Genomic DNA, 7,928 nt, shown 5'->3' with positions numbered 1-7,928 from the left:
TTATTTGATGTAAAAAAAATAGAAAAAATGTTTTTTTTGGGTCAAAAATTCAAAGGGTACGTATTCAATTTACCCTATAAAATTTTTCGAAAAATCGGTTTTTAATTTTTTTGGAAAAAGCTAAAAGTCTAAAAGGCAAAATGGTTTTAATAAAAGTTATGCAAAATAGTATATTGTATCATCCGGTAAAAGAAAATTAATTCTATCCATTATAGAAAATGAGAAAATTGCAAAAAACTGTCTATCATAAATTTTTATTTTTCTCGAGTACTATTAAAAAATATAAAGTTTTTATTATTGCAATAAATGCTCTGGATAATTCATGATGAAAAAGCTTTTTATGAATTTTTCCTAAAAATTCACAGGGAGCAAGTTATTCGAAATTTTCCAAAATTTTCACTCAAAAAATTGAAAATTTCAAAAAATCGGCGGAATCAAAAAATTCTTTTTCCCACGCATAGGTCACCAATAAAGGTAAAAAAAAGTGTAATGGAAAAAAATTGTATAACCCATAGGAGGGCCATAATATGCCCTTAAAGTGGAATTTCTGTAAGAATATATATAATTTTTTGAGAATAACGTCAAAAATCTTTGAGGTACTGTAATGAAGTTTTTACTTAAAAAAATGGCGTTCTTTGAGAAATAATTACATATACGAACCATTTTTGTGACTTAAGTACTTTCTGAGCTAGAGCCAGTTTTGCCCGCAAGACTCAGAACCGACCAGATTTGAGGTTTTTGAAAATAAAGTGGTAGCATTAAATTTCTTAAGACACTCTTGGACATTTTTCTTTATAACTCTTAACCTACTTAAGATATTTTTATAATTCTTTCACAGTGATATTCTCGAAACTCTGGACAATCATTTTTTGCTAAAAATGTGATTTTTTGGTTAAAAAATAGCTTAGTTAGCGCAAGTTTGGTTTGGGGGGAAATTTTAAAACAAAATTTCCAAGTTTTTTGAGTATAACTTGAAAATTCTTGGAGGCACCTAAATGGGGTTTCTACCAAAAGAAAGTGTGTTCTCCGAGGAATAATTACATGGATGAATCATTTCTGTGACTTAAGTACTTTCTGAGCTAGGGCCAGTCTTATCTGCAAGGCTCAGAAATCACCAAAAATTGAATTAACGTTACTCTTGGACATTTTTTTCATATAGCTTCCAAGCTATTTAAGATATTTCCGTAATTCTTTTACAGTAACATAGACGGTTCTATTTGGCTAAAACTTACCTAAAAAAATGATTTGGGGCAAAACACCAGTCAAGAAACACATAAATATCTTAAATGACTAAAATAACTAGGGGTTCGTAGTTTGTTTAACATTCTCTATCCTTATCCCTCTGCAGTACATCGATTAATTTTACATAAATAATTTTTCTTTTACAGGTTTTACCCTAAGCCAATCAATAGACCTTAAAGAGGAGACCAATAGGAGCAAAGGAGAGTTAGAGGCTAATGCAAATTAAATTGTAATAAATCATTAAACGTCTTTAAAGGGGAGTTTATTATAAAAGCTCAAAAGGCCATTCACGTTATCTGCTAGCAGGACTGTGCCATCTGCATACCATATATTATTGATCCATTTACTTTGATACCTAATTTGAGACATTCTGGAAAGATGTTTTCATAGTAAGTGTTCTCATTTTAGCATCTATGTCAACTCATTTTAACATTTGAATGAGTTGACGATGTTGCACTTTATCAAATGCCGTTTCGTCATTTATGAATTACATCACTGATCGTTACACTTGGATAATGAGCATCAAAAAAGGCAAAAATACGTCCCTGATCCACTTAAGAATCCCTCCGAACAGATTGGCCCTAAAACTTACCGAAGGTCGCTCATTATAAATTTAAATTCGCAACATATCGCGCCTCGCTTGTGTTCGGCACGCAGTTTTACTTTTTTTTTATGAATAGAATCAATCAATCGGAGGCATTGGGGTGACAAGTTTAAAAAAAAATTATCGCAAGATGACTCGAGTAAAAAAAAAGGATCGGGATGGATAATTAACTCAGTTGTAGTATAGGGAGTTTGCCTTTTTATTTGCATACTTTATTTAATATGCGTATATAATAATAAGTAATTTTAAATCTGAACTTTTGTATGAAAATAATTAAAAGTAAGGGTCATGTTTTAACATATGGTTTATTTGGTTTGTTATAGGGTACAGTGCCACGTGGCATGGTTTACCGGAAAAACCAATAACGCGTGTCGATAGTAGCTAAATTAATAGATACTTTAAAATAACCTGTTCAGGGTTTTTACCCCTTGTGGCCCATAGAATTTTTAAGTGTATTATACAGGGTTGTTTTTGGACACCTTTGACCATGTTTGTAATCAGATAGGTGCCCTAAAAGCATGAACTATAATAAAATATTATAACAATTTAAAACCATAAAAAATACCAAAATATATGGAGTTCAGCATCAAAAGTTACTTCTAAAAGTGTTGTGGATGGTCTCATTGGAACTTATTCAGAATTCAGATTGATTCTCATTCAGAAGAATGAAACTAAGACAAAACCGTTGAAATTTTTCCGATAGGACCCATAGAAGCCGAGATATGGACCTCCAAAGTTTGGGATTTTTCATTTTTCGGGTATACCCCCCCTCCGTATCGAATTTTTTCACCAAAAATTGATTTTTTTCGAAATCAAACTAACTATACCAGCGGCTTATTCTCATCACCTACATCACGAAAATACCGGGTTATAACAGGATTCGAGCAGTACAAAGGGAATGAGAGCACTTTGAAAATCCCGAAAAAGTCACTTTTCGACATCCGTTTTTGAGGCCAAAAATGGGCTCCAAAAATGCGAGATCTCAGCTAATATGAGAGCTATGACCTTGAGGATGGTCTCGTTGGATTGAAAAGAACGAAACTAAGACAAAACCGTTGGAATTTTCCCGATAGGACCCATAGAAGCCGAGATATCGACCTCCAAAGTTTGGGATTTTTCATTTTTCGGGTATACCCCCCCGTATCGATTTTTTTCACCAAAAATTGATTTTTTTCGAAATCAAACTAAGTATACCAGCGTCTTATTTGAGTCACCTAGATTACGAAAACACCGGGTTATAACAGGATCCGAGCAGAACTAAGGGAATGAGAGCACTTTGAAAATCCTGAAAAAGTCGTTTTCGACGTCCGTTTTTGAGGCCAAAAATGGGCATCAAAAATGCCATATCTCAGCTAATATGAGAGCTACAACCTTGTGGATAGTCTCGTTGGATTCAGAAAACGGAAACTAAGACAAAACCGTTGAAATTTTCCCGATAGGACCCATAGAAGCTGAGATATCGACCTCCAAAGTTTGGGATTTTTCATTTTTCGGGTATACCCCCCCGTATCGATTTTTTTCACCAAAAATTGATTTTTTTCGAAATCAAACTAAGTATACCAGCGTCCTATTTGAGTCACCTAGATTACGAAAACACCGGGTTATAATAGGATCCGAGCAGAACTAAGGGAATGAGAGCACTTTGAAAATCCTGAAAAAGTCGTTTTCGACGTCCGTTTTTGAGGCCAAAAATGGGCATCAAAAATGCCATATCTCAGCTAATATGAGAGCTACAACCTTGTGGATAGTCTCGTTGGATTCAGAAAACCGAAACTAAGACAAAACCGTTGGAATTTTCCCGATAGGACCCATAGAAGCCGAGATATCGACCTCCAAAATTTGGGATTTTTCATTTTTCGGGTATACCCCCCCGTATCGAATTTTTTCACCAAAAATTGATTTTTTTCGAAATCAAACTAAGTATACCAGCGTCTTATTTGAGTCACCTAGATTACGAAAACACCGGGTTATAATAGGATCCGAGCAGAACTAAGGGAATAAGAGCACTTTGAAAATCCTGAAAAAGTCGTTTTCGACGTCCGTTTTTGAGGCCAAAAATGGGCATCAAAAATGCCATATCTCAGCTAATATGAGAGCTACAACCTTGTGGATAGTCTCGTTGGATTCAGAAAACCGAAACTAAGACAAAACCGTTGGAATTTTCCCGATAGGACCCATAGAAGCCGAGATATCGACCTCCAAAGTTTGGGATTTTTCATTTTTCGGGTATACCCCCCCGTATCGATTTTTTTCACCAAAAATTGATTTTTTTCGAAATCAAACTAAGTATACCAGCGTCCTATTTGAGTCACCTAGATTACGAAAACACCGGGTTATAATAGGATCCGAGCAGAACTAAGGGAATGAGAGCACTTTGAAAATCCTGAAAAAGTCGTTTTCGACGTCCGTTTTTGAGGCCAAAAATGGGCATCAAAAATGCCATATCTCAGCTAATATGAGAGCTACAACCTTGTGGATAGTCTCGTTGGATTCAGAAAACCGAAACTAAGACAAAACCGTTGGAATTTTCCCGATAGGACCCATAGAAGCCGAGATATCGACCTCCAAAGTTTGGGATTTTTCATTTTTCGGGTATACCCCCCCGTATCGATTTTTTTCACCAAAAATTGATTTTTTTCGAAACCAAACTAAGCATACCAGCGTCTTATTCAGGTCACCTAGATTACGAAAACACCGGGTTATAACGGGATTCGAGCAGAACTAAGGGAATGAGAGCACTGTGAAAATCCCGAAAAAGTCACTTTTCGACATCCGTTTTTGAGGCCAAAAATGGGCTCAAAAAATGCGAGATCTCAGCTAGTATGAGAGCTACAACCTTGTGGATGGTCTCGTTGGATTCTGAAAAACGAAACTAAGACAAAACCGTTGGAATTTTCCCGATAGGACCCATAGAAGCCGAGATATCGACCTTCAAAGTTTGGGATTTTTCATTTTTCGGGTATACCCCCCCGTATCGATTTTTTTCACCAAAAATTGATTTTTTTCGAAACCAAACTAAGCATACCAGCGTCTTATTCAGGTCACCTAGATTACGAAAACGCCGGGTTATAACAGGATCCGAGCAGAACTAAGGGAATGAGAGCACTTTGAAAATCCCGAAAAAGTCACTTTTTGACGTCCGTTTTTGAGGCCAAAAATAGGGTCCAAAAGTGCGAGATCTCAGCTAATATGAGAGCTACAACCTTGTGGATGGTCTCGTTGGATTCAGAAAAGCGAAACTAAGACAAAACCGTTGGAATTTTCCCGATAGTGCCCATAGAAGCCGAGATATCGACCTCCAAAGTTTGGGATTTTTCATTTCTCGGGTATACCCCCCCGTATCGAATTTTTTCACCAAAAATTGAATTTTTTCGAATTCGAACTAACTATACCATCGGCTTGTTTACATCACCTGGATGTCGAAAATACCGGTTTATAACGGGATTCGAGCAGAATCAAGCGAATGAGAGCACTTACATTCGAATAAAGTGAATACTAAATTCGAATAAAGTCAATCATTTAATTTCCTATTTTAATATGTTACATATACTTTAACGGTGTATCTTTTGGAATACTTATCATAGGTTTTAGTAATTGTAATTCGACCCTAATGACAACTTGTTTAAATATTACCCTTTCAGCAATTAATAATAGCAATTTATCTTGTCAACAGAATACTCGTTGACCTGTACAAACATTATATGTGTGTAATATTAATAAATATTAAATTGACTTGTGTTTCTTTTTTTTCATATTTCTAACTGCAAAAAAATATTAATGTAAGTCTTCAAATTGACATCCTGTATATTAAAACATTATATAAGCGATGGCTTACCTTAATTCAAACTCTATACACGCGTTCCGACAACCACACACCACAAAGTCACAAATCAAAATCGAGTCGGCTCATTAAAATTTTGGTCGAAACGCGCCCCCGTGTAGATAGAACACGCCCCCGGGAACATCGGAGGGTTAAAAGGGCGCCGATCAGCGGTGCACAGACCGAGGGCGAAGCCCCCTATTGGTCACCGGTTAAGGGTCGATCGATCCGATTGGTCCGGAGGCCGGTGGACTCCCTTATACGAAATTGATAGGGGTTGTTTTTTTAGTCATTAGTCTGCTTTTCCGGATTAATATTTGATGTCAGTGGGAGAGGTTTACTACACCGGGAGACACGAGGAGGTGGTTTTTTGGGATCATTATTTATTTTTTTAATCTGCCATAGTGGTTTATTGTATTATGTATATATAACAGGAGTATTTGCAGTAAAAAGTTCACACTTAAATGGGAAAAGGATCAAGTGATTTAAAACCGTATATTTCTAGTATGACTGATATGGTCAAAGGCGTTTGTCGAGTCACAGAAGACCGTTCCAGAAACTCTACTTTACGTGGTTTAATAACTTACAAATTCCAAAAAGAAATACGTATAGCATCAATTGCTCCATTGTTCTGTCTATATTCAAACTGATCGGATTTCAGTGGGTATGTGGGTAACTATAGTCTGTGTGTTTCACTAGTAACCTACACATAATTTTAAGCTCTTAATCCGAAAGCCTTAATCACTTTGGATGTCTGGAAATGACCTCCTAAAAATAATAATAAACTTCTTCCAGGCATTCAAATCCTAAAGGACTTGCCTGAGCTGCCACATCCTTAATAGAACACAGAACTAAGGAATGAGATGTGTCAGCAATCTGAATATTCCCGGAACGTTCACTGAACATCATATGTTCCCATAGAACGCACAATTTAAATTAGGAAATATATACACTATCTAAGCCTCCCTGAGTGACCTTAATCCTTCATATAAGTTTCGGTTTTATGTATTATGTTAATTGTGGTAGTAATATCTCTAATGTAGGCAATGTAGACTTATTGGTAAGTAAAGAAATCTTAAATACAGAAGGACGTAATGTTAGCTTCTAAAAAAAGCGAACAATGAAGGACTACTATATTAAAACTACTAGTCGAGAATTTATCGGTTGTTTTTCAGCCTGAAACTCATCCTCAGGAACGAGTATATGAACGAAAATGTTCTTTTTTGTGATGTGACATTATGCAGGTATATTTTTACTAAAAATCAACAAAGAATCCCCCTTTGACAAATTCCAACAAAAGGGCAAAAACTCCACACAAAAGTTTTCCCTCGTAGCGGTGTGACATGAAAAGCCGCCGATAAAATCTCTTGCGGGGAAAATTGAGGGAGCCCTGAAAGGGTGCCGGGGGGGAAGGGACACAATATAAAAGGGGAGACATCTGACGCCGTTCACACGGCTGCTGGTACTTCACGCCATTAGTCTTCGAGTGGAAAACACCGAAACCTTTTAAACTTTTATAGGAAATCAATTAGGGAACAAGACGACCGTTCGCTTGTTCTTTGTGTGTGTTTTCGGGGGGAAAAAATAAGAACCGCGGGCTGGGTTCATACATATTATAAAATATATATCTTTGTTGGACTCGCCAATATTTCATTTGAAATAAATTTAGTCCCAATTTAGTACTTTTTTAATTTGCCTTCTGTAGTTTCCGAAAGAGTATTGCCACTAATTTTAGGCGCACGGTATAGTAAAAATTCAAATTTGGCGCCAAAATCAAATTTTAAATTTCCCGCTATGACAACGTCACAAACCCGTTTTTTCGCTAGCGGTTAGTACTACTTCGCGACATTCAGAGGGTGCCCTATGCATGAAATTTTGTGGGAGCACAAGTAATTAATATATCATATAATTAAATAAGATATTTTGCAAATCATTAAACAATTAAATAAAAAATACACGGATATTATTTACCAGCGAGAGTACAATCCTGAGAAGAAAGTGCTCCAGGAATAAGCACATAAAGTGGCAAAGTGAGGTTAGGAGACGGTTTTTAAGGGAAGAAGAAGAAGTAACCTAAAAAAGGCACTTCAGTTTTAAAATTATTATTGACTATCATTAGCTTTATTTGATTATCAGTAGTGTTTTGTGATCATTAGTGCCTGGTATTAATCACTCATTAACATAAATTCAAGTATATCTTGTGTAAACAATAACAAACACAAAATAACATTAAAAACGTATAAAAAGGTAAGGAAAGTGGTG

Source organism: Anthonomus grandis, chromosome 16 (genome assembly GCF_022605725.1).
Source record: "Anthonomus grandis grandis chromosome 16, icAntGran1.3, whole genome shotgun sequence".
NCBI classification, from domain to species: Eukaryota; Metazoa; Arthropoda; class Insecta; order Coleoptera; family Curculionidae; genus Anthonomus; species Anthonomus grandis.
The sequence above is the reverse complement of the archived record's forward strand: the minus strand, read 5'-3'. Positions refer to the sequence as shown.